At 41.7% G+C, this 27,621-nt stretch overlaps 2 long non-coding RNA genes across 6 annotated transcripts in view; one reads left to right on the top strand and one right to left on the bottom strand.

Annotated features, from left to right (window-relative positions):
* Nucleotides 1-6,148, top strand: part of LOC113593931 (uncharacterized) — a 34,122-nt gene extending 27,974 nt beyond the window's left edge. Inside the window, exon 5 of one of the 3 annotated variants that reach the window (XR_008298720.1) lies at nucleotides 5,243-6,148. This is a non-coding gene — a long non-coding RNA (uncharacterized LOC113593931). Of the gene's footprint in view, nucleotides 1-671; nucleotides 2,257-4,510; nucleotides 5,177-5,242 lie in introns of those variants that run through there. The other 2 variants (XR_008298721.1, XR_008298719.1) reach the window with 2 other exon arrangements.
* Nucleotides 99-26,298, bottom strand: LOC128315686 (uncharacterized). Of its 3 annotated transcripts, XR_008298724.1 has the most exons (4): nucleotides 26,140-26,298; nucleotides 23,204-23,280; nucleotides 14,548-14,620; nucleotides 99-4,621 (listed from the first exon to the last, which is right to left on the bottom strand). It is a non-coding gene; the product is annotated as an uncharacterized LOC128315686 (long non-coding RNA). The 3 variants fall into 3 exon arrangements; XR_008298722.1 differs by lacking the exon at nucleotides 14,548-14,620; XR_008298723.1 differs by lacking the exon at nucleotides 23,204-23,280.
* Nucleotides 26,299-27,621: the final 1,323 nt, after the last annotated feature.

Genomic DNA, 27,621 nt, shown 5'->3' with positions numbered 1-27,621 from the left:
AATTCTTAAATTCTAAAATTCTTTCCTGTGTCTCTAGCCCATCTGCCAAGCTGATCCTTAGGAATATATTTTTAAAATCTTTTTAAAATGTTTATTGGGGAGAGAGAGAGAGAGAGAGAGAGAGGCAGAGAGGAAGGGAGACACAGAATCCAAAGCAGGCTCCAGGCTCTGGGCTGTCAGAACAGAGCTCAACGCGGGGCTCCAACTCAGGAATGAGAGATTATGGCCTGAGCCCAAGTCGGAGGCTTAACCAACCGAGCCACCCAGGTGCCCTAACCCTCAGGAATCTTGAACAGTAAGGTATTGGGATGCTTTGTGAGTTGGGTCGCACCAGAGGTCTCTAGTCCTGCTTGCACACGTGCCTTGGCAGACGTGTGCACGCCATCCACGCGTGCACAGGGATGTACGTCCATGCCCCCAGTGGCTGGCCGGTCCTCAGCCTGGGTCTAAAAGAAACTCTGACTTTTAAAAGGGCCGTTCTCTTTTTGTTTGAAACCATGATCTTAACGTTGAATCCAAAGCCCAGACAAACATGACGTCAAGGGACAGCACAGCAGGGCAGTTTGAGAGGATTAGATTTCTTTACATTACAAAAACAGTAAGAGCCGGAGGTCTTCAAAATCAACATTTTATAATCTGAGTCACGCTCGTGTTTTTGCTCCTTTGCTTAGAAAAACAATATTGTCAGAGTTGACCTCAAATCTGTGTAGTGGCACGTGACCTGGTTGGAGAGAAGCGTGCAAACGCTAAGCAGCATCTAAGCGGGGGTCCTCCTGCCCTTGGGATCCATACCAGGGATGGAAGTTCTGACGGTTGAGAATAATCATATTCTTCACTCATAGCGGAAGAACATTGAAATAAGAACAATGTATTACATGATACATTGATTTAAAGGTTTACTTTAACATCCATTCATGACAAAAACTCTCCACAAAGGAGGCTTAGAGGGAACATACCTCCACGTAATAAAGACCACATAATGAAAAATCCACAGCTAACATCATGCTCCATGGTGAAAATCTGAGAGTTTTTCCTCTAAGATCAGGAACAAGACAAGGCTCTTCTCACCACTGCTAGTCAACACAGTACTAGAATCTTCGCCATAGATATCAGACAAGAAAAAGAAAGCAGAGGCATCCAAATCGGTAAAGAAGGACAAAAGCTTTCACTATGTGCAGATGTCATGATGCCACATAGAGAAAACCCTGAAGACTCCATCCAAAAACTAGAGGAAACTGATAAATAAACTCAGTGAAGTTACAGGATAAAAAATTAACCTGCAGAAATCGATTGCATCTCTACACACTAATAACAAAGTCACAGAGACAGAAATTAAGAAAACAATCCCATGTACAATTGCCAAATTACCAAAAAGAATAAAATATCTAGGAATAAACCTGATCAAGAAAATAATAAGGTTCACCGCTCAGAACCCAAATACTGAGAATAGGTGAATAGACCCTCCACCAACCCCCTACTGACTCACCTGTCTTGTAACCTTCTGAAATTCAACTCAGTGCAGTGATCCTCAAGGTGTGGTCCCCAAACCAGCAGTGGCAGCACCACTTGACCTTGATGGAAAAGCAAATTCTCAGGTTCCACCCCAGATTTGCTGAATCAGACACTCAGAGGGGGGGTGAGCCAGGAATGCGTGCTTCAGCAACCCCTCCAGGTGATTCTGCGTAGGCTCAAGTTTGAGGACCCCTGGTTTATACACTTCACGATTAGAAAGACCATCGGGTGTCTGAATATAAGCTGACCGTATGGCATGGCTTAATGAGAAGATGTATAAATCGAGAGGGTCTCTGCAACACCTGGCCTTTATTCTTAACATCTTTCTTGTGCCAAAACAAAGGGAGTTATGCAGAGATGGAGAAACTGTTTCTTTCCACCAAGGCTCATTGATGTAAAAGGCAGAAAACCAATTGGGTACCATATAAAGGTAAAAAAAAGAAAAAGAAAACATTTAAATTATATTTTCTGTTCCTTATAATAAAAAATATATTCAATTGGCTCTTTTTCAGTTAATGAGGAACAGTAAGACAAAGCCGGGAAAAATAACTTGGTTTTCTACTATAGTTATTTAAGGGAGACATGCCAGATTTTATGAAGGAGCCAATTTTCTTGAAGGGCAGAGTCTTTCATTATATTCCTCAGGTACCTAGCTCACTCCTCAGTCTGAACTAGTTGCATAACAGATAGTCACTAAAATTAAGGGAAAAGATAAAAATAAAATTAAAAAGTAAAAAAAAAAAAGGTGAAAAGAAAAAAATTGAAAAAATACCCCAGGGAGAAATATAAACACGAGATGCTGAGGAAAAAAAATAGAAACGACATAAAGAGCAGGAAGGCAATCAAGTAGAAAATAGAAGAAAATGGCAGAAGGAAAAGGCAAAAGGGTGATACAAATGAAGAACTGAAATGATTTATAAACTATATCAGGGCGCCTGGGTGGTTCAGTCGGTTAAGCATCCGACTTCGGCTCAGCACATGATCTCGCGGTCCGTGAGTTCGAGCCCCGCGTTGGGCTCTGTGCTGACAGCTCGGAGCCTGGATCCTGCTTCCGATTCTGTGTCTCCCTCTCTCTCTGCCCCTCCCCCGTTCATGCTCTGTCTCTCTCTGTCTCAAAAATAAACGTTAAAAAAATTGATAGGAGTAAGGCTCATGAACTTCAAGTTCAATGATCAAGCTACAAAGGTATACAACATTTCCTCTTTTAGAAATTATTTCTAAAAGTCCGTGTTCAAAATGGCGGCCGAATTTCAAGGACCACGAAGTTGGCTCTTAGGGACACGGGAGTGTCACAGAGTACTCAAGTCAAGGAGGAAAGGTAGCTGTGAGGAATGTGGTAGATGCTATGTCAACAGAAGAGGGGGGAGGGAGAGTTGGACTTTTTTTTTAATCTTCAATTTTGCTGAGAAAACTTCTCAGAGTTTCAATTTATAACAGCTGTTTCACAGATATGTAAGCATGGGAAACATGGCTCACTGGACCAAGGCCTGTGAATTCTCACCTTGAACCAAAACTCATTTCAGTTTCTTAACCAGTCACCACCCTATTTCATGCCTGGTTTCATCTCAGCAAGGAGCATTTGCTCTGATGCCACTAGTGTGGTAACCGAATAGTTCAAGGGCAGTTGTAAGCAGAGTTGGACTAAGGGGGAAATGTAATCTGCCCTAAGTGTTGGCGGAAGACATTCCATCCACCCCCAAGAAGGAAACTACTCGTTCAAGAAAAGACATCAGAAAGCATAAACTACCACAACACACACACACACACACACACACACACACTCACACACACTCACACAGCAGAGCTGACAGCCACATCTTAGAAGTAGGAAGAATTGACCCAACTCTACAAGACGGTAGTTTTCCCAGCTAACTCTTGCATCTCAGAAATCGCTAGCTCTCCATGCAGGGTAACTGGATGCTAGACCTGCGTTTTGTCACCTCAGGCAATAAACAAAAAGAGGGCACCAAGGAGAAACAACCCATACTGCCATCCTCACCACACGTTATACATTCACGTGTCATCTGTTCAAACCCGTAGAATGTGCACCACCAAGAGTTAACTATGGACTTTGGGTAATGGTGTATCACTACGGGTTCACCAACTGTAATAATGTACCACCATGGTGGGGGACAGTGATAACGGGGGAGGCTGTGCCTGTCCCCACACACCTCTGTCTCCTCCTCTCAGTTTTGCAGTGAACCTTAAACTGCTCTAAAATAACACTGTTAAACACACACACACACACACACACACACACACACACACACTTCCATTCCTGCTTTTTGAATCCAATCAAATGTTTTTCTCTATCACTAGGCTGGAATCTCCGATAATGTCAATGACGAGATATTTAGTGGGCCGGTGGGAAAATGGAACCTACCTTACAGACAGTTCCCAAACTTCTTAAGCTTGTTTAAACTTGCCATTGATTTGGCAAATACATAAATTGACCTGACAGCAGTCAATCGTTAATAATCATAGAATGAAAACACACTGAGAAGTTAAACTTTTCTTAAGTTTATTATTTCTTTTGAGAGAGACAGAGAGCTTGAGTGGAGGAGGGGCAGAGAGAGAGGGAGAGAGGGAACCCCAAGCATTGATTGTGTGGCTGTTAGGATATGATCTCACAACAATGGCACTGAGTCAAGACGGATGCGAGGCTGGAACGCACAAACCGTGAGATCATGACCTGAGCCGAAATCAAGAGTCAGAAGCTTAACTTCAGGTGCCCTTGAAGTTTAACTTTTTGCTCAAAGGAAAGCATTACAAGGAAAAGACAGTGGGTAGGTGGGAAGCAATGTGAAACTTATATTTGTTTTACATACACATGTAAAGATGCAAGTATATCCACCTAGGGATGTACGCTATCTTTTAATCTCTACAAAGACACTCCTCTGTAGTCGGGAAAGTTTTCTTTTGAGAGTTGGTAGACTTGGATTTGCACGCATGTCCCACTGGTCCCCTTGGTGCCTTACTGTGCATATCTTCAAAGCAGAGTACTGGGGCAACGTGAAGAAGTCTTTCTTGTGCAGCGCAACTCTCCAATGGGTGATCGTTCTCGAATCAACTGAGCTCAGAAGGCTTGTTCTTGAATTAATCCAACTTACTAGACAAATAATACATAAGGTTCCATGTGAGTATTTTTTATCAGTAAAATAACGGATTTATGGTACTTTCTATTATTCAAATTGTTACACCATTTAAAATATTAAATCAAGAGAAGAGGCAAAAATGATTATGCAGCTGTCAAGATACGATTGCACAACAATGGCCTTGAGTCAAGATTGGGAGGCAGTACATCTGTGCTGGCATGGAAGGCTGATTTATGACAAATGTCCAACATAGTGGTATTTGGAGTTCTTTCCCCAGTTAAAGTGATGGGGTTGATTTTTTTCAGGACCTACCATTAGAGTTCCCACTTAGCATGTCTCTTGTATTTCTGATTCGACTCTAGTAGAATGCAAAAGAGAGAGGAGGTAATGTAATTCCTAAGTGCCCTTGTACACAGGAAAATAGAGTGTGTTTATGACGAATGTGTTTATGCAGAGCATGTCCTTATGAAAACACATATTTTGAGATCACCTTCTTCTCCTGCTTCATAAGACTTAAGAGAACTAACCTATATTGAGTACCTTCCACGAGCCAAGTATATTATAGACAATGCCTTAAGTGTTCGCAACTAAGTCAAGTAGATATGATTATTTCCATTTCCCCATCCCATTTCCAGATGAGAAAACTGAAGCCACGAGGATAAAACCAGTGGTCAATGTTACCAGACAACTGGCGGGAGAGCTGGGGTAACGAGCCTTGTTCAATTACAAAACCAGAGTACCTCCTATCATACACTCTTGCACCCTTTTCTAGCAATATCGGTTGAAGTTCTGTCTTCTCTCATTGCCTTTTGTCAAAAAGTAACAATTAGATACAACCCCCCCCCCCACACATACATCTCTCCATAAATGTCCATATATGAGTTACAGGGTAGTATAGCGTTGAAGTGCATGAACTCTGGGGCAAAAACTACCTGGGTTCACATAACGCTGACCACCTGTGTGCCACTCAGCAAGATGCTTAGCCACCTTTGGAGTCATTTCCCCATTAGTAAAACAGCTATGCTGATAGCATAATCACTAAGAATGGTTTCTGAAATATATTAAGTGCTGTGCCAGTATTAGCCACGACTGACATCAGTAAGGGCAGAACTCTTGGATAATATTTCTCATTCGGTATATTTTGGCTAGAGTAGTCTGGACGATTAAAATTTAGTGCTATGGAGGCAGAGATTAAAATTGAGACAGACGCATAAACCCGTTAGCTTCCTTTCTGCTCTATGCCCATAGGTTCCCTCACCCCACTCAGCTATGTCAGTGAGTATCATGGGTCAAAAGGGCTCCCTGAATCAGAACAATTTTACACTCCCAACAAAATACATGACTTGAGGATCAGAGAGTAGGTTAGTCACGAAATGGAAGATGAGCCCTCTACTGTGGTAATTTAAAATACTGACTTCAGGCACCTGTGTTTACAGCAGCATCATTCACAATAGCCAAAAGACGGAAACAATTCAAGTGTTCATCGATAGATGAGTGAGGAGTCCCTGGGTGGCTCAGTCTGTTAAGCCTCCGACTCTTGATTTCAGCTCAGATCATGATGTCATGGTTTGTGCATGGAGCCCGCTGCGGGCTCTGAGTCTAACAGCATTGAGCCTGCTTGGGATTCTCTGTCTCTGTCTCTGTCTCTGTCTCTGTCTCTCTCTCCCTCTCCCTCTCCCTGTCCCTCCTCCACTCTCTCTCTCTCAAAATAAATAAATAAACTTAAAAAAAACAGATGAATAAAGAAAATGTGGTCTAGCCATATGATGGGATATTATTCAGCCTTAAAAAGGAAGGAATTCTGGGGTGCCTGGGTGGCTCAGTCGGTTGAGCGTCTGGCTTCGGCTCAGGTCATGATCTCACGGTTGACGAGTTCAAGCCCCGCGTCGGGCTCTGTGCTGACAGCTCGGAGACTGGAGCCTGCTTCGGATTCTGTGTCTCCCTCTCTCTCTCCGCCCCTCCCCAACTCATGCTCTGTCTCTCTCTGTCTCAGAAATAAATAAACATTAAAAAAATTTTTTTTTAAAAAAGGAAGGAATTCTGACACAGGCAATAACATGGATGAGCTTTAAGGATGTTATGCTAAGTGAAATGAGCCGGTCACAAAAGGACAAATACCGTGTGATTCCAGTTATATGAGATAGCTAAATTAATCAAATGGACAGAGACAGAAAGTGGAATGGTAGTTTCCAGGGGCTGGGGGAGATTGGAAATGAGGAGTTATTGCTTAATGGGTACAGATCTTTGTTTTTACCAGAGAGAGGGATCTCTGGGGATGGGTTGCATAACCATATGAATGTACTTAACACTACTGAACTGTAACTTAAAGATGGTTAAGATCATAAATTTCATGTCACGTGTATCTTACCACAATGAAAAAAAAAAAAAACCAATACTGATTTCAGTGAAACCAACTATAGTTGCCGCGGTGGCCCCTGATTTAGTGGGACAGTGTTCTGTTACTGATCTATGAGGTTAACTGAAATCGTCAATGCGTTTTCTCATCAGCAGCCAATCTCACTGACACACTGCAGCTGTTGTCTACACTCCACACTCCAAGCAAGAGCCTGGGCCACCCACCCCTTGACCTTTGATTCTTTCCTAGGGGAGCTACAAATATGACTCTCGTATTCAAGGGTACCTGTGGAGAAAACGCAAGTGTGTGTTCCTAGGTGGCCACCCTGTTGAATCCCCTCACCTGTGGGAGAAAAGGCAGGAGTAGGAAAATCTTCCTTATAGGGCAGTGGTGTTAGATCACATAATTGTCAGACGCGCTGTTTCTATTTCTGATGGCATCGTTGGAAGTCTAGGCACCACCCCAGGGTCTCTGCATCTGCACCCATGTTTTTGCATGGTGTATGAATGTGAGGTTTGTGTTTTGGAACTTGGGTAATTAACCCAAGAAAAGAATGGCCGAGTCTCTTAATTAATTAGGACCTATTTAGATTTCTGTGGTCAGTGGCTTCAATAGGAATCCTTTAGCTTAGACTTACTGCCTATGGATTTTTTAAAAATGTGTTTGGATTTCACAAGTACGTGTGAATTACGTATCTTTTAGTTCTCCCAGTTGGGAGGAAGGAGAAGGGAGGATAAACATTTTGTGTTTCAATACAAATGAGAGCGACCTTCAGGGCCAGCATATTAATTAACAAATGATTATTCTTCATAATAGTGGAATAGTGTAAAAAGGAATCTATTTTAGTAACAACAATTCCTTCATTCAGACATTAGCATAAATTCTTTACGCTTCCTGACTGCCTACATACTCCAGTGTGTGTGTGTGTGTGTGTGTGTGTGTGTGTGAGAGAGAGAGAGAGAGAGAGAGAGAGAGAGAGAGAGTGTGTGTGTGTGTATGTGTGTGTGTGTGCACGGGGGGGGGCATCTATCATGTGGCATACTGAAGTGTAATTTGAAACAACAGCAATTCAGAAAGAATTCAGAAAGAATCTTCAGAAAGAAACTTCGTTGTTTTTTTTAAAATATAATTTATTTTCAAATTGGCTAACATACAGTGTGTAAAGTGTGCTCTGGGTTTTCAGGGTAGATTCCCGTGGTTCATCATTTACATACAACACCCAGTGCTCATCCCAAGAAGTGCCCTCCTCGATGCCCATCACCCTCTCAGTGCCATTTTTCCCTCTCTGTTTGTAACCATTTTCCCCCTCCCCTTCCCCCATGGTCTTCTGTTAAGTTTCTCAAGATCCACATATGAGTGAAAGCATATGGTATCTGTCTTTCTCTGACTGACTTATTTCACTTAGCATAATACCCTCCAGTTCCATTCGCGTTGCTGCAAATGGCCAGATTTCATTCTTTCTCATTGCCAAGTAGTATTCCATTGTATACGTAAGCCACATCTTCTTTATCCATTTGTCAGCTGATGGACATTTAGGCTCTTTCCATAATTTGGCTACTGTTGAAAAAGCTGCTATAAACCTATGAATCAGCACTCCTGTATCCTTTGGATAAATTCCTAGTAGTGCTATTGCTGGGTGGTAGGGTTGTTCTATTTTTAATTTTTTGAGGAACCTCCACTCTGTTTTCCAGAGCAGCATCCAGATGGCTAACAGACACATGAAAAGAAACTTTGTTTCTGATACCTATCACCCCCACCACTACAAGCTTATTTCAAAAGGGCAGCTGTCAAGAAGTCTCTAGTTGGCTTTACAGAAAATGAAATGCAAAGTGACTGGTGTTTGACTCTGAATGTCTCTTGATTCAAACCATCTTGAAAAGTAGAAGCCTCTCTGAAAACTGAGTGCCACCTGTTAACTGGAAAAGGGCCAAATGACCTCTGACCGGACTGCTGCCAGGGAGGTTTGGCCACGTCTGTGATTTCCATCAGCATCCGCCTTCTCTGGCCCTTCAGGAGGCTGGGGCAGGCCTTAGTTAAGGAGGGGAAGTGGCTTTCAAAACACTGAGATTAAAGAAGTACCAGAACCAAACAGCTTAGTACAATGACCGATTCTCTTTCGCACAATCCTCGGAGCTGACCTGTCCTTGGCCTTCCGAAAGGTTGCTTCCAGAATATTAAGCCGTCAGGGCACTGGGGAGAAGCCACAGCCAATGATGAGGCCACTGGGTGGGAAGACTGGATCTTAACAGCAAAATCAAAGTGATTCTGCCTGTCTTTAAGCCTCCAGAATCGCAGATAGGGCAGCACCGGTCAAGACCGAGCCATTGCCCTAAGAGATCTCGGATCACTGGTTCTCTTCTGAACTTGAGAAACTGGAAGTGGCCTTGCCAGGAACTATTTTAGCAGGGGTCGCAAAGTTTTACGAGAAGAGGAAGCAAGAGCTTTAAACCAAGTTTCCCTTTTGCATTTCACCGAGAACAGGTGTTTGCTTTGCTCAAGGGAAGACTTCCCCGGGGCGGGGGATGTCATGCACAGCTAAGAGCCGCGGTGGGAATGCTCAGCTGTCATACCTGGGATTGGTTCACATCACCAGTGTGATATCACTCCAGTGGCTTTCCCTGAATATGATAATAAACACACGTGTGTTTTATTTATTTAAACACACGTTTAATGTTTATTAAACATCTCATTTAATTTTCATCGCAATGCTATGAAATAGGCATTATGGTCCTCGCTACAGAGATGGGGGAATTGATGCTTAAAGGGCTTGAATAAAATGTTAAGGTGGCAAAACTAAGTGGAGGAGTTGGGATTTGAGCCCAGAAAGTCCAGAGCTTTGCTTTCAGTCACATTTCTACAAGATGAGTGGCACACATTGTATCAGTTGCACAAGGTCACTAAAGAATCCTGGGTGAACATCTGCCAAGCCCATCTGCTAATTTTCCTCTTCTTTCCGGAGCTGACCCATGAGCCTGGAGGTGTGGCCCTGCCTTCCTGCCACCTGACCCGGAGTCTCTCTGCTTCGCTGCTTTCATGTCCTTTCCAAGATTAACATTTTACCTACCTTCTTTCCATGACCTCCCCCCCCCCCCCGCCATGACCAACACCCTCGACACTGTGTCCTGAATAATAGAATAGGACAAAAAGTCTTTACCCACGTTTCTGAGTAGAACGGCTATCACTCCGTGGGCTTTTAGAGGGGCACTGTCTTTGCAGCCTTAGCTAACTGCATGGTGTCTTCTTTAACCAGAGCTCCACAATATCAAATCTTTTTCACAATGACATAAGGAGGAAGAAAAGAGTCACTTTAGCTGGTGACGATCTGCTTTCTCTTTCCAGCTTCTCCTGGATGCCTTTCTCTTTTCTCTTCTAATGCTTCCATTGCCGGATGTAAGAGGCTGCACTGTGTTGCTGTGTTCAAGATAGATGATAGATAGATAGATAGATAGATGATAGATAGATAGAATAAATCTAGAGAGATTTACATATCAAGATAGAAGCAGGTGTTACGATATCAAGACATGTATGTATGTGTATCATTAGTTTGGGTTCCCCCAGAGGCAGCCCTTAAAATAAGGATCCAATGCAAATAGCAAACACTAGTAAGGGAAGGGATAAGAAACAGAGAAGGGAAGTAAACGAAAGAATAATCAAGCAACTTCCACTGAGGGCAAATGGAGCTTAATTCTGTGGGGGAATGCCGGGGGGATTGTGTAAAACTTCCTACCCTATGGCTCAGTCGGTTAAGGGTCTGACTTCAGCTCAGGTCATGATCTTGTGGCTTGTGAGTTCGAGCCCCACAGCAGGCTCTGTGCTGACAGCTCAGAGCCTGGAACCTCCTTCGGATTCTGTGTCTCCCTCTCTCTGCCCCTCCCCTGCTCATGCTCTGTCTCTCAAAAATAAATAAACATTAAAAAAAACAACAACAAAACTTCCTACCCTAAGTGGATCACTACCATCAGCTCAAGCTCCAGCCCCAAATCCACTGAATCAGAACGGGAATTTTTAACAATATCCCCAAGTGATAATCTATGGAGTGCTAGGGCAGAATATGCCTCAACATTAAAGTAACTAAGGGGCAAGAAAACTGTGAGATTTATCCTCACCTGACATGGGTTGTGAGCGACTTCTTGGGGTTTGAATTCTCGGGCATTTACGGCTCAGCCTTTGCACAAGGCAGAACATCAGTGCTCCAGTGGCCAGAAAGAAAGTCCTCAGACAATGAAAGGTTTCTTAGATATAAAGTTTAGATTGAATTTCATAATAATCACCACCACAGCTGTCGTGCTGGTTCAACATTAAAGACACATTTAGTAGAGTCAGGTAAGCAGCATTTCATCTAGGCTACATAAAGCTGTTCATTCACCTAGCTGGGAAACACCAGCGTCACCATTTACTTTAGAGGCATTAAAATAAATGTAACATTGTATTTTATCAGGAGTTATTTCAGGCGCAGGCCATGAGTGGGGTCAGGAAATAGGCCTCCAAACTTGAAAAATAATCCTAAATATATTTTTTAAATGTTGAGAGAAAGAGAGAGAGAGAGAGTGTGCGTGCAAGTGGGGGAGAGGGGCAGAGGGAGAGAGAGAGAGAAAGAGAGAGAGAGAGAGAGAGAGAGAAAATCTCCATGCTCAACATGGAGCCCAGTGCAGGGCTCAATCCCATGACCCTGGGATTATGACCTAAACTGAAACCAAGAGTTGAACGCTCAACCAACTGAGTCACGCAGGCACCCCTAAATAAGTTTGTATGTTTAAGTACTGGGACCATAGAAAAGTATGAATCCAAAATTTGGGGACACAACAATATATATTTATTCTAAGCTCAAAGTATATGCTCGATACTTCAGCGTCATTACATAAACTACAAAATACCAATGAGTTAGCTACGTTTCCTTTGCTACATCTTTTGTTCAACACAACACAGAATGAATTTTAAAATGTTCAAAATATTGTAAAATTACATTCATTCCTCGTTTATCAGCCAACTCTCAAAATGGAAAACTTTTGTTCAAAAAATGAAACATTAACGCATACGGTATATTCTTAACTTACATTAAGTAATGAAACCCTACAAAATATGTTCTTCTTATGACCCTTTCTCTTTGTTTCTCTCTCCTCTGTCTGCCCTGTAATTCCAGCCATTGACGTGATGAAATAAGTCTCTGAAATAAGTCTTCCCTGGGTACCCTGAGCATAGCATTTTCCGTGCACTTCCTCACATTAAAAGTTAGCTGCCTGCTAGAGAATAAAACCTAGTGAAATCCTGCTTTTGCACAAGTGCTGTCTCTGGTTTCATGAGTTGTTTCTTCTCTGGCAAGGACAGTGAGGAAGACATCAGAGGCTTTGGATCATGCGTATCTTTTTTTTTTTTAATTTCTAAACAATGTTTTATTATTTTTGAGGGAGCGAGAGAAAGAGAGAGAGAGAGAGAGAGAATGCAAGTGGGGGAGGGGCAGAGAGAGGGAGACACAGAATCTGAGCTGTCAACAGAGAGCCCAACACGGGGTCGAACTCATGAGCCATGAGATCATGACCTGGGCTGAAGTCGGACACTCAACCGACTGAGCCCCCCAGGCGCCCCAGTCATGTCTGTCTTTATATAGCACGGTTGACAGACTCACTGATATTGAAAAGAAAAGTTCTGCCAAATTTCACAATTCATTCCTCATTCTATTCTGAATTTCAGTTAAACAAAAAAAGGCCACCTTAGAATATCAATTTGGGTATTTTCCTCAAAGAAATAGATTCTCCCTGTCCCCGAAGCGTGTGCAGAAGATGAGTTGTAGAGACGTAGAGGTGGGCGGGGGTCACGTACCAACAAATGATGCATCTGAGACCCAAGCTGCCAGTACAGAATGGGATGAAATCTTCAGGATGAGAGTAAATCCGAGAAAACCAAAGGTCTGAAACTAAGTGGGTTTGTATCAGAAACTAGATGGGTTCTAGACCAGTGCTCTCCAACAGAAATGTAATGTAAACCACGTACACTATTCTAAACGATTCTAAACGTTCTAGTAGCCCCATTGAAAAAGCGAAAAGAAGCAGATATAAAGTGTATCTAACTACTATCTTATTTAACCCAATATGTGTAAAATGCTATCATTGTTAATATTCATGAAATACGTAGCGTTCTCCTTTTTTTCATACCAAGTCTTCAAACTCAAGTGTGAAATGTCCACTTTGTAGCACATTTCAAGGGCTCAGCGCCACCTGTGACCACTCGCCATCATGCTGGTCAGCTCAGTTCTAGACAACCTATTAATAAATTAAATTGCTTTTCAACTATTTGCGGGATCCTTAACAGCCAGATCAAAAACACTAGCTGTAATCGTGTAGCCAAAGCTTCATTTTTATTATAGGGAGGTCTGACCGCTTTCATTTATACTTAGAATTCCACCTACCTCACAGACTTTTCTCTAAGGATTGTTTTGTCATCCAATTCAATTTCACATGCTTTCATTCATTCTAAACACATGTTATGAGCAGTACCTCCGTCCCCCGCCCCCCAACACACACACATAACCTGAATTATCCTACCCTCTTACCCCGGGAATTGCTTTAAATTAGAAAAATACTTTAATTCTGATTCGCTTTTTAGCACGGAATGCTCTGCTTACAAATGCCATCGGTGTAAGGTACCAAAAAACCCTTATGTCAAAGCTTCACTAGGTCTTTGTGTGACCCGAGGAGAGGCACCAAAAAGCAAATGGCTGTTGTTAGAAAAAGTTACATGTACTAGGGCTCGTTTTTTTTATGTGCTCTGGGTCTCTGGTCAAATTCTGGAATTAGGAAGGAGACAAAGGGCGGCCTGTCACTTCAGTGCATAATCATATATATCGCCATCCCCTCAAGGGAGCAGTGAGAGCACACTATACTATGTTGTAATTAGAGAAATGTTTCTCATCCCTAGCATGGATCTTGGTCGTGCTGTTTGGAAAACTTCATGTCTCTCCTGAGAGAATAGTTACCTATGAGATGACCCAGAAAGAATAAGAATAAAGCAAGTTTGTGCATTACACTACCAGGGAAATCTCAAAGAGCACTGAACCTGGAATGCCAACATTTATCCCGAACTGTCCCTAAACAAAAACCCTGTCTCCAAGTGATACTCTGGCTTAATTGGGGAAACATCTTGCTGCAAGCGATTGCCCTAAGGATCGTATTGGTTCAGGTGTGCAAATGGGTGCAAGGGGATTCTAGGACATTCCTGATGCCAGTGAGTATGGGGTGCATTTCTCCAAAGGGAAATGAAGGTTCACGTTCTGGTGGTTTGCAAAAGAAAGCCCCCCTCAGGGGGACATCGACCTGAGAATTGGGGGACAGGGAAGGGCACACTGGGCCTATCTGTGAAGGGCTTAACCCTCTGAGTGATTTTCTCTTGGACCAGTAAAATCATCTTGTAAAGCATACACTATGAATGCCTCCGATGTTGTATTCTTTTACAGCTTTTCCAATAAAACTCTCATGTGATAGAATAAAGGCAGGACCAGCTACATTATTTGCAGGGCCAGGGCAAAATGAAAATGCAGGAATCCTTGTTTTAAAAAAAAAATTAAGAATTTCAACAAAATGTGGCACATACCTACAGTGAAATATCGTTCAGTCTTAGAAAGGAAGGAAATTCTGACTAATGGTCAGGAACAAGCAGCATGATACTAAAAACAAAAGAAAAATTTTAAAGCAATCAGAATAGGGGTGTCTAAGTGGCTCAGTTGGTTAAGCATCTGACTTTGGCTCAGGTCCTGATCTCACGGTTCACGAGTTCGAGCCTCATGTCGGGCTCTCTGCTTACAGCTCAGAGCCTGGAACCTGCTTCAGATTCTGTGTCTCCCTCTCTGCTCCTCCCCCATTCATGTTCTGTCACTTCCTCTCTCTCAAAAATAAATAAAAACATCAAAAATTAAAAAAAATAAAAGCAATCAGAATAAAAGGTAGATTACCTTTTATTAGACTAAAGGCAGAATTCTCATTAGCATTACAAGAGACCAGAAAGCAACAGAATAATGCCTTCCAGTAATAGGAGAAAGTGGTTGTCAACCGGGAAAGTTCCATCTAGCTCAATTATTATTCAAGAACAAGGCGAAATAAAGACAATTTCAAACAGATCGAGCCTGACAGTTTACAAATCATGGACTTTCCATCACTGAGAGAATGAAAAAAGGATGTACATTAGTAGGAAGGAAACTAATCCCAGGAGGAAAAAGGGGCATACAAGAAATATTTTACGGTTTTTCATTCTACCTCCATTGTCTCTTATAATTTTTTTTTAATTTTCTATTTCTTGTTTCCTCTGTGCTACATTCTGAATGCTTTCTTTACATTTTCCCAGTTTACTAATTCTGTATTTAATTGCTAACCCTGATCTGTGATGGTTAGGATTAAGTACAGGTAAAGTAGTAGAAAAACCCATTTTTGCCATGGCTTTAAAAAAGAAGAAATTCAGCTTTCAGTCAAGATGGAGTAACAGGGGACTGGATTTGTTCTCCCGTCTGGGGAGGAAAGAAACACAGACAACACCTATAAGGAACAACAGTTTTCAGGGCTCCTGGGAGGCTCAGTCGGTTAAGCGCTCGACTCTTGGTTTTAGCTCAGGTTATGATCTCTCGGTTCATGAGTTTGAGCCCCACATGGGGCTCTGCACTGACAGTGTGGAGCTTGCTTGGGATTCTCTGTCTCCCTCTCTCTCTGCCCCTCCCCCGACCTCTCTCTCTCAAAATAAATAAATAAACATTAAAAAAAAAAGAAGCAATAGTTTTCAAGTCTCTGGACATCAGGTAATAGAAGATAGTGATCCTGAATGAAAAGGAACAAGTAAAGTAAGTCCTATGATCACTCCAGCTTGTTGCCGTGAGCGAGGTTTCATGTTGGGCTGTGTCACCAAGAGAGAGAGCTCAAGTACAGCCTACTGGAGTCTGATTTGAGACTGAGGATCTCAGGAGACCAAGACAGATAGAGGTCGCAGGACAGAACACTGAGGGGAGGAGAGCTGTACGTAGACGGAAAAGCAGAAGTCCAGAGAAGGTTCTCCCCCAGTAGTCAGCTGAGAAATAATCGCATGTGTGTGAGGAAACCATCTGAAGCTAGAGAATGAACAACCCGAAATGGTCAGAGGAAATAGCTCCTGAGCTCACACAGGCTGAGGAATAGTGCCCATTCCCAGAAGTTGTTTTTAAAAAAAAAAAAAAAGTATGATTCATGGGGCACCTGGGTGGCTCAGTCGGTTGGGCGTCCAACTTCAGCTCATGTCATGATCTCACCGTCTGTGGGTTCGAGCCCCGCGTCGGGCTCTGTGCTGACCACCCAGAGCCTGGAGCCTGCTTGGGATTCTGTGTCTCCCTCTCTCTCTGCCCTTTCCCTGCTTGTACTCTGTCTCTCTCTCTCAAAAATAAATAAAACATCAAAAAAAATTTTTTTAAACCCTCTGATTTGTGAGGCGTGGGGTAGAGTACATGGAGAGGTGGCTGAAGGAGTTCAAGAGATACAAACTTAGAGTTATAAGATAAATAATTCTTGGGATGTAATGTGCGGCATGGTGACTGTAGTTAACGCTATCGTATGTTCGAAAACGGCTGAGAGTGAATCTTAAAAGTTCTCATCCCAAGAAAAAATTATAACTGTCTAGTGGTGGATGTTAACTGAATTTATTGTGGTAATCATTCAGCAATATAGAATTCAGGTATAATATATATGATATTGTATATATGACATACTATACAATTATTATTACATATTATATATATAATCATTATGCTTACACCCAAAGCTAATACAATATTGTATGTCATTTATATCTCAATAAAAAAAGAATAGACCTGAATACCTCTACATCTATAAAAAGAACTTCAATTTGTAGTTAATAAAGAATATTCTAGGCCCAGATGGCCTATGGGGGCGAAACATAGATCTGATATACGGTTTTCACTGTCTAGACTTTTTGCTTATTTTAGATTCATCTAACACATGAAAGACAATGGGACATTTTCCAAGACTAGTAAGAGCAACATATAAGTAGGGCTCATGAATTCTACCAAACATTTGCAAATAATACCATTTTTACACAAACTTTTCTAGAAATTAAAGAGAATACTTCTAAACTCATTCTATAAAGCTAAAATTACTTTGGTAAAAATATTACAAGACAGGAAAACTTTGGATCAATACTTCTCCTTAACTTAGGTGTAAGAATTCTTTTTAAAAATACAACAAATCAAATGTAACAAAAAATAAAAAGCATATTATGAGCAAGTGAGATTTACATCAGGAATGCAAGGTTGGTTTAACATTTTAAATACTATCAATGTAATTCACCAAACCAAAAAAGAAAACCCACATAATCATCCCTGCAGATGTAGGAAGGTCTGACAAACCCAACATCTGTTTCTATTAAAACCTCTTTAGAAACTAGGAATAGAAGGGAACTTCCTCAACTCAATAGAAGACATCTACTGACCTACAACTACCATAAAACTCAATGGCAAAAGACTGAATGCTCTTCTCAATATGAAGATAAAGATCAGAATGCTTGCTCTCACCCCTTGTATTCAACACCATATTGGAGGCTCTAACCAGTGTAATAAGGCAAGAGGAAGAAAGACAAGGCATCATTTTAAAAAGGAATAAAAGCTTTTTGGTTTTTTTTAAGGCAACATGAATGTCTACGTAGAAAACTCAGTGTAGTCTACAGGAAAGATACTAGAATCAATCAGTTAGTTGAACAAAGTTTCGGTATATAAGATCAATATACAAAAGTGAATTATATTTCTGTAAACTAGCAATGAATAATTGAAAGATCGAAAAGCAATGACATTTACAATAGCATGATACTATGTGATATTTAAGGATAAATCTGGGGGCTCCTGGGTGGCTCGGTTGGTTAAGCATCTGACTTCAGCCTAGGTTATGATCTTGCAGTTCATGGGTTCGAGCCCCTTATAGTATTGAGCACTGCACTGACAGCTCAGAGCCTGGAGCCTGCTTTGGATTCTATGTCTCCCTCTCTCTCTATGCCCCTCCCCTGCTTGTGCTCTCTCTCTCTCTCTCTCAAAAATAAATAAATAAACATTAAAAAAAGGGATACATCTGACAAAAGAAGTGTCCTGGAAACTATGAAACCATGCTGAGAGAAATTAAAGAGGGATAAAATGAATGGAGATATGTATTTTGTAAGTCAGAGGATTCAACATTACGAAGATAATCAATTTTCTCCAAATTGCTACCTACAATCAGTGCAATCCCAATAAAAATCCCAGAAGCCTTTTTTTTTTTTTTTTTGGTAAAAAATGAAAGCTGATTCAAAAATTCATTTGGAAATCCAAATGACCCAGAATATCCAAAGCAAATGTGGGAAAGAACAACATTGAAGGCCACTAATTAATTTTGAGTTATCAGGGCATTTGAATGGCAAAAGGAAAATGAACACTCAATAGTAAGCGTGCCCAAAGTTTGTCCAAATAAAAAGATGTGAAACATCTGTTGTGTTGAGATGTAGTAATTAACAAAATACATTGGTGTGGCATCACATAGATTGGCAAAGGATCACATAGCCTGGGCCCAATAAACACTTGCTGGATATAATCAAAATTGGTCAGATAGTAGTCTTGAAGGTTGAGGACACATTAGAAATTAGCTGCTTTCAAACTTGATTAACACAATTTTATTCATTTATGTATTATTTTTACCCCACTCACTTCTTTAAAAGACTTGAAGTAGCTGGTAATTAACTAGGAAAGTAGCCAAAGACTTGTTACCCAACATATATATTTTTTACCCTTGTGTATTTTCCTAATTTGCCTTTCATCAGACTAGAGGTTCCTGAGTGCCTTCCACTTTACAATACTAAGTAAAACATAGATCTGATATATGGTTTCCACTGTCTAGACTTCTTGCTTATTTTAGATTCATCTAATGCATGAAGGACAATGGGACATTTTCCAAGACTAGTAAGAGCAACACATAAGTAGGGCTGTCGTCATAGTCCTTCTTGTGTTAGGAATTTTCCCGTCATTGTTCCAAGAAGGCAAACACTTGGGAACCACACTGCAGGAAATGAATGGTTTCATGTAAATAGCCATTTGCCACACAGTCCAAAGTATCATAAAGTGTCTTACAATGATGCATTTCCTACTCAGCATCTTCCCTTCCTGAAGAAAGTTTGATCCTTTCTAGAGGAGAAAATGGTGACTGGGGATTTACATTGCCTCTTGAAGAGATTTTCTCCATGTTTATGAAAAATTATACTGGCAATTAATGATGCTTAACATTAGGCATTACGGTGATCTTTTAGGTGCACTGCTGCTTTTAATAGGAATCAAGAAAGTCTTTCATGTGTCATGAAAATGCTGTAGGTTGATGAGGGGGAGTGTCTGATCCATGGGTCTGATGTATGCTTGTTTGGGATAGGGAACGGCACTTTCCATCTGAATTTTAAAAATAATAATAAATGTGACCAAAAAAAAAAGCACCATATACTTTCTTCCAAATGGGCAAGGTAAGCATCCTTATCTTTTCGAGAACTTGGATACTGGACAATTAAAGGCTTCCTACATTTGAATTCTGTTCTCATTTTTATGTTGCCTATAGTGGCCTTTCTATATACAGATAACATTTCTTTCTGCCTCTCATCGACTGTTGTTCAAACTCCCTAGGATGTTTCACCAGGACCTTCACGAGGACCTTCTGGTCCTTGCTTACCTCTCCAACTTCATTTTTTTTAATCCTGCAGGAACACACACATATGTGCATGCTAGCCTCCCTCTCTGCTATCTCCATCCCACACTGTCTGATGAGGCACCACATTCACACCCAATAAGGTGGTCATATGGAAATCATTTCAGTTCCATAATGGCCTAGGTTTCCACCAGATGTTGGGCCTTTGCCCATGTTGGTCTATCGGCTTAAAATATTGTTCCTCATATACTCTTTGTTATGGACTGCATGTTTGTGTCCTTCCCCCTGCCCCCCAAATTCATATACTGAAACTCTAACCCCCCCAAAGGGCAGTATTCGGAGATAAGACCTTTGGGAGATGATTTGGTTATGAGGGTGGAACCTCCAAGATGGAATTAGTGTCCTTGTAAGATAAGGAGGAGAGCTAGACCTTTTTCTGCCATGTGAGAATATAAGAAGGTAGACCAAGAAGTGGGTTCTCACCATAACCTGACCATGGTGGTACCCTGATCTTAGACTTCCAGTCCTCAGTGCTGTGAGAAACAAACGTTTGTGAGTTAAGGCTCCCAAACATTGAGTAGTTTGTTTTAGCAGCCTCAACTAACACTGTCTTTGTTTGACTAACTTCCACTGAACCTCAATTTCAGGTTACTGGGCACTTCCTTTGAAATGCTATTGGTTGATCCTGCTTGTCAAGATTAAGACTCCTTGTATGTTAACCTATCCTTGCCTACCATAACACTTATTTCACAGTGTTTTGGAGCCACTGTATTTTCAAAAGATGGCCACACCTGTATCTCTGATCCCACATGCTTTTACCCCGCTGTCCTTCATCAAGAGGTGGAGGGCAGAAGTTGGAGGAGCCTAATTCTCCTTCCCCAGAATCCAGGCTGGCCTTAGAAGCCAATAGAATATGGTAGAAATGATGGTCTATGTTTTCCAAAGCTGGATCAGAAAAGGCCCTGAAGCGTTTTTGTGTTACTGTCTCGACACTTGCTCTGGGGGAAGCCAGTTACCGTGTGAGAAGCCCATCTCCCTAAGACTGTTACACTGGAGAGGACACTCACATGTGTTCTCAGCTAACAGTTAAGCAACAACTGCCAGCCAAGTTAGTGATGACATCTCCGGCTAATTTCATCCCCTGGCCATTAAGTCATGCTCAACACTGCATCTTCTCAGCTAAGGCCCAGACATCGTGGGCTCCCGTACCTTGTTTAAATTCCTAAGCTGCAGGGCCATGAGCATAAGAAAGTAGTTTAAGCTGCTAGACCTGGAGATAATTTGCTACACTGCCCTAGTAATGAAACGACAATTATGAAACGGAGGTTCACTTATGTAGGCTGCAAGATCCCACACCAGACTCTACAAGCATGAGGACGAGGACTATATCTGATTTGTTTACCATTGTAGCCTCGGCTTTTAGCTCAATGCCTGGCACATAATAAAGGGCTGGATAAGTAATCTTAACAAAATACGTAAATGAATGGAAGGATGCACGCCATCTTCCTCTAGCTTTGGGCTTACCCACGTCTTGCTCACACCTGAAGTTTGGTGATCTAGTTATAGTCGTTTGCCCAAGATCCTGCTTTTTTCTTATCTGTGACGTTCTATATCATTAATTCCCACAGTGTTCCTCTTGACCGTTCCTTGATTAGTGTTTGGAATGATGAAGTGGCCCAGAGAAAGGCCTTGGACCAGGTGAGTCTCAGGAGGCCTGCCTGGTACAGCCCTCAAGTGGCCCTCCTTTCCCCAGAGGGGGTGAAGTGAGGAATTACAAGAAGCCAGTAACCCTCTGAGGTGTGTGAACTTGACAGTGGTCTCCATGAGGGTGCAGAGATGTTCATTTGCCACATACTGTTCCTCTCTTTCTTCTGACCCTCCCAGGGCGTGGGGATGGAAGAGATTACAGAGAGAGAGCAATCCCACCAAGAACATCATCAACTCTGTGCTCCAGGAGTGTTAGCTGGTGGGGGGCAGGAGGTCGAAGGTGAGGGGTAAGGAATTCAGGCACTCTGCTGTATGAGATAATATCCACGCCTTAAAAAGTCTGTCATCTTCCCTCTCCACCCAAACCCTTTCTCTTCCCTTACACATGCTCGCTCTCTCTCTCTCTCTCTCTCTCTCTCTCTCTCTCACACACACACACACACACACACAGAGCCAGGAGGAAGCCTAGCATCCTGAATCACCTCTGGTTGTATGTAGAATGGGTGTAGCCTTCCACACTTAGCCCAGTCATAGAGATAAAATAAAAATAAATAGAATAAGGAGAATAGAAAGAGAAGGGGGAAGAGAAGGGGAATAAGGGCTTTTATTTCATGTTTGTTATATGCCATGAAATAAAATACAAGCCTCTTTGCATAATGCCATTTCATTTGAAGCAGCAATTTACAAAATAGGTATAATTTCTAATTTGCAGGCAAGAAAACTGCTGTTCAAATTGTTTAAGTAACTTACTCAAGATTGCATAGTAAATGTAGAAACCAGAATTTGCAGCCAGATCTGGCTGTCTCTAATTTCCATGCTCTTTCCATTCAACTGGTCTACAAGGGGGTTCTATAAAAGTATCCCAAGTATCCAAATAGCCCACAGGGAGAATGTTCAAGAAGGATCACGACATGGGGTCGCGTCGTTTCTGACTTTGTGCGGATTTGTACCCCATGTTACACCACCTGCTTGAATTCTACTCCTGCTTACACAACTACCTGGGTGTCTAAACACAGCTCAGAACTCCTGGCTGATCTGGAGTACAGAGTCTTGGCTGCACCTGCAAAGAATTCAGGTTGTGAGATTCCAACACAGAGCATTGCACCATAGAGGAGATGGTTGAGAAATCTAGCTGATGGCTTCCAGCCACACATTGCTTCATACCCAAGAATGCATTTCTGTTTCTGGCAAAAGACAAGTGACCTTCCACGATCCATTCTGGTCAACCACATTAGCTATTCTGATCATAGCAGCCACTGTGAACTGAGTTGGTTTTCTAGACTCCCCATTATACAGTGTATACACCAGCTCCATTTGCTAGGGTGACACAGTCAGTGATTTCTTCAACGTTTACAAGAAGTGATAAGAAAACAAAGGACCACAACAAAGTGCCTTGGTGCTGGATCAAGTCACTTAAAGATCACAAGGAATTCTCAAAAGTGTCCTGTTGCTACCTTGAAACATGGGCTTGGGCTGCTGAGAACGTGGCCAGTGGTCTCTGACTGTCAGCCACATTCCAGAACCGTAAAACGAGGAGTGACCTTCCAGCAATTTCTTTTAATTGTTTGCTTTATTTTTCCTATTCAGCAAACATTTCCTGAGCATCTGCTTGGCCACTGACCCCTATCGAGGACACCAAGATGTAGGGAATGTGATCTGTACCTTCAGAATGTTACAAAATGTTGGACAAAGGATAAGTAATCAGCTAACACATGTCCCAGGGTTTTGTTGTTGCTGTTGTTTTCACTTGAGACATTGATTGCATTGGTAGGGCATTAGGGAAACGGTGGAATGAAAGATACAAAGCTTGAAAGGGAGACCGGACATTGCAGGTGCCAGGACCCCTTAGAACTCCCCACTCTCACTCTCACAGTCCATAGACTCTGTGTCGACTTTTTCATAATCCTTCTCTGGGGTGGCCCAGTCTTGCCTAAGAACATTCCTGAAATTCAAGGGACGCATGTGGAAGGGAGCAGTCTATTCCAACAGGCAGTTACATATTTTATTTTGATCAAGGGTTTACTCCGGTTTGATTCAGCTCAACCTTTGAAGTCCCATTGTGACCTAGACATTAAACTACAGAGCAGAAATAAATGGTCCTATATCCTGAGTTTAGCTAGCTCCTCATACCTAGTGATTATAGAAAAGAAGTTACATATTTCAGCAGATTGCTTTGTCATTTACGACCCTTTGTTGGGTCAAAATATAATTTCTCATAACATATGCATTGTGATTTTTAGTTCTCAGAGTCAGAATATATGGTCGAGTATATAATTAAAATTGACGACAACTTACACATCAGTTACTGTGTTAGTCAGTGGTATTCAGGCCCTTCCGTTTTAATACATCTCATATGGTCACTTTCTCTGAATGTTGTGGAAAAAAATTAAAAACCTTTCTCTATAAATCCTACTTTTTTTAATGTTTATTTATTTATTTTGAAAGAGGGAGAAGGAGAGTGCACGCACTCATGAGCAGAGAGAGAAAGACAGAGAGAGAGAGAGAGAGAGAGAGAGAGAGAGAGAGAGAGAATCTCAAGCATGCTCCAAGCTGTCAGCACAGAGCCTGACTCGGGGCTTGATCTGAGCCAAAATCAAGAGTTGGGCACTCAACCGACTGAGCCACCCAGGCCTTTCAGCAAATCCTACTTTTTAGAATATGATGTAAGAAGTTGAATTTTACCCTCAGAGCTGCTTGACTAAGCCACGTTACTCTATCTTTGGGATGGAAAATTCTGGAATTCCCAGTGGTGATGGTTTACATTAACTTTAGGGAGAAGGAGAGAATATAGGAGCAAGTGAGAAAGAAATAAAAGAAAACAAAACTTTAGCTCCAGAAGAAAAGACAGAGGTGGGTAAGGGAATTTAGAAATAGGAAAGAAAAGACAGAACGCTATTAGAAAAAAAAAAATCTGAACGGCAGCCTGATTTATTGTAATTCATCATATCTTCACTCATATCCCCAAAATAGGATTCGATGTAGCTCTAGGCAAATGGCATCAAACACCAAAAGCAACAAATGACTCATAATTTAGAAAACCAGTTGAATGAGCTGTAAAAAATGGGTCCAAGTTTATTTTTAGAATTTCATAGAGCGGTTTTCATTTTCTTTGAACAATACGTCAGAATATACAATGGCGTTCTCTAGGGTCTGAAAAATATATTTAAAGACACTGTGAATTCAATTTTAACACGGTACACTTCACTTTTGATTTTTTTTTTTTAGTTAAGTACAGAGAACATTACAAAAGCACTCCGTAGTACCCTAATATCTTTCCAGTCGTCGAGAGTTCATTGTCAACACCCCCAGCTGTGGTCTGCTGTATGTGGTGGTCACATTTAACGGGCTTGACTTTACTGAGTCTGTGTTTTTATTTCTCCACCAGTGCCTTCCTCACTTGACTTTCAGCTTATAGTCATTCACCACATAAAAATACCAGAGCTAATAAGATGATTGGACGAAAATGCAGAATAATAACCATGTAATATGTAATGTGCCATAAATGCAGTGGACACATATTATATATTATAGCAAAACCTTGGTAATTGCCTGTCTGGTTTAATTTTCAGCTGAGTAAAGGGAAAACATTCCAAGGTTGCACTATCTTTTTCTCTGGTATTATTATTATTATTACAAATATCTGTATTGGTCAGGGAACCACATGAATCCATCACTGAGTTTGATAGTTTTCAAAGATTCTGGAATTAGAAGCTAACCTAAGGTAAAACACTTAGCTGTGCACAGCTTTCCAGAGTTTTCTTACTTTTCTCATCCAAAATGAATTTCAAATTAACCTTTAAATAATAAGAAACAAGAGTTCCCTAGGAAATTATGGGGTAGCTAAACCCCAGGGTAGGGAGGGGGTAGGACACAGGGTGAAGACATTATGTTCTTACTTATCCCTGTTAGCAGATGGTTTTAAAGACGAACGGCCTTGGATCTTGGAGTCTTTCCTCTATGCGTGTGGAGAAGGAGACATCATGATTTAGGAGTCGGGGTTGGGGGGGGGATAGTAAAAACTTGGGCAAAATTCTGGTATGTGCCAATTCCAACCTCTCATTTTTCCCTTTTTTTTAAACCCCTATCCCCCCAACTTAAAGTCCGAGGAGAACTTGGCTTGAGAAGGCAGCTCAAGGTTTCTATAACCATCTAGTGGGTACGCCAGCTGCTAGAGATTTGGGGATAAAGGACCCCGCGTCCCTGTCTGCAGATAATTTAGAGTTTAAGTGGAGCGGTGAGTACTAACTCCCCAGGACTGTCATTAACAAAGCACCACAAAGCTGGGTAGCTTAAACAATAGAAATTTATTCTCGCACAGTCCTCGAGGTTAGAAGGCTGAGACCACGTGTTGGCCGTGTTAGCTCCTTCCCGGGGCTGGGAGGGAGAATCTGTTCCACTCTGTTCTCCTAGTTTCCACCCTAGTGGGATTGAAAAAGGATATTGGAACAGTTAAAAGAATACAGCTGACCTCCGAACAATGTAAGGGTTAGGGGCGCTGACCAATTGAAAAGTATAACTTTTGATTCCCCCAAAGTTTAACTCCTAAGAGCCTACTGCTGACTGGAAGCTTTAACAATAACATAAACAGTCAATTAAAACATAGTTTATATGTTATATAAATATATTACAGATATTTAAAATATTAAATATATGTATTAAATATACATATTGTTATATGTATTATGTTCTGTATTCTTACAATAAAGCAAGGTAGAGAAAAGAAAATGTTATTAAGAAAATCATAAGGAAAATACATTTACAATACTGTACTGTATTTATAAAAACAAACAAACAAACAAACCTTAACACTAGGGGCGCCTGGGTGGCTCAATCGGTTAAGCATCCGACTTCGGCTCAGGTCATGATCTCACTGTTTGTGTTTGAGCCATGTCAGGCTCTGTGCTGATGGCTCGAAGCCTGGAGCCTGCTTTGGACTCTGTGTCTCCTTCTCTCTCTGCCCCTCCCCTGCTTGTGCTCTGTCTCTCTGTGTCTATCAAAAATAAATAAACGTTAAAAAACCCACATGTGAGTAGACCCACAAGTGCCATTCAAGCCCATGTTGGTCAAGGGTCAAGTGTACAGTAAAAGATTGTAATTACGTACTGGAAATATTCAGTGAATATGGAGAAGAAGGGTGGTATATTCAGAGATGAGAGCAGTTTTCTATTCAGCAAGTACAGTTTGTCTTAGGCAGTTCAGGCTGCTATAACAAAATGCCCTGGACTGGACAGCTTACACAATTCACATTTGTTTCTCACAGTTCTGGAGGCTGCGAAGTCCAAGATCACCCTTCTAGAAGATCCAGGATCTGTTTGAGACCTCTCTTTTTAGCTTGTAGGTGGCTGCCTTCTCACTGTGTCCTCACACAGTAGACAGAGAGCAAAGCTCTGGGCTCTTCCTCTTACGAGGGCACTAATATCATCTTGCGAGCCCCACCCTTATGACCCCATCTAAATCAAATTACCTCCTAAAGGCTCCACCTCTGAATACCATCACATTGGTATTCTATATATGAATTTGGGATGGGGCACAAACATTCAGTCTATGATACACCTTCTGCTAATGTTAACAGGAGAAATGAATGCACAACGCAAAAGAACCGACCGATAAGGTCTTTTGCGCCTCCCCGACCCCCACCCCCGCCACCCCAAAGCCCATGGACTTGATCAAAATAAACCACAAGACTGTGCTTTAGTCAATCCAGTGTGTGATCAGTTAGCAGGGCCCGGATAATGGTCCGTCACACAGTGTAAGAGCAGACCTAGCTAAGACCGCCTCTTATTACACAGCCATGCAAACAGAAGCTACTCCAGAAACCCATTGGCCTGCCCAGCTCAATGCTACAGAAGGGGGATGCGGCTCTTCCCCAGTGTGGGCATTAACAGTCTCAGCTGGATTGAGGAGAAGTGTGCCATATCCTCCCCAGCTGTCCTGTGATTCCTGGGCTGCTATTGCCCCATCACTGCGGTCACCTGACGTCATGGTCCTCCCAGAAGCCTATGATCTGTGCTAATTTAAGACGGAAGACCTATGCCATGTTGCCTCCTTCACCTCAGAACAAAACTCATCATTCCCCAATACCTTAAAATGCACATCCAGCCTCAGGATTGATAAAAGTTCACCAGATTGTCAAGTAAGCCACCAAGATTAGAGAAGGTTGTATGAGGGCTGAGAAGTTTAACCAAGTCTGCGCTAAACAAAATAAGGTAGAAATGGAGATCTCACTGGTTGCATAATCATCAATGTATTTTTTTGCAAACAAAACCTCAGCATTCCTTTAAAG

This window comes from Acinonyx jubatus, chromosome B2, assembly GCF_027475565.1.
Source record: "Acinonyx jubatus isolate Ajub_Pintada_27869175 chromosome B2, VMU_Ajub_asm_v1.0, whole genome shotgun sequence".
In the NCBI taxonomy this organism is placed as follows: domain Eukaryota; kingdom Metazoa; phylum Chordata; class Mammalia; order Carnivora; family Felidae; genus Acinonyx; species Acinonyx jubatus.
This window is presented reverse-complemented; position numbering and strand designations above follow the sequence as displayed.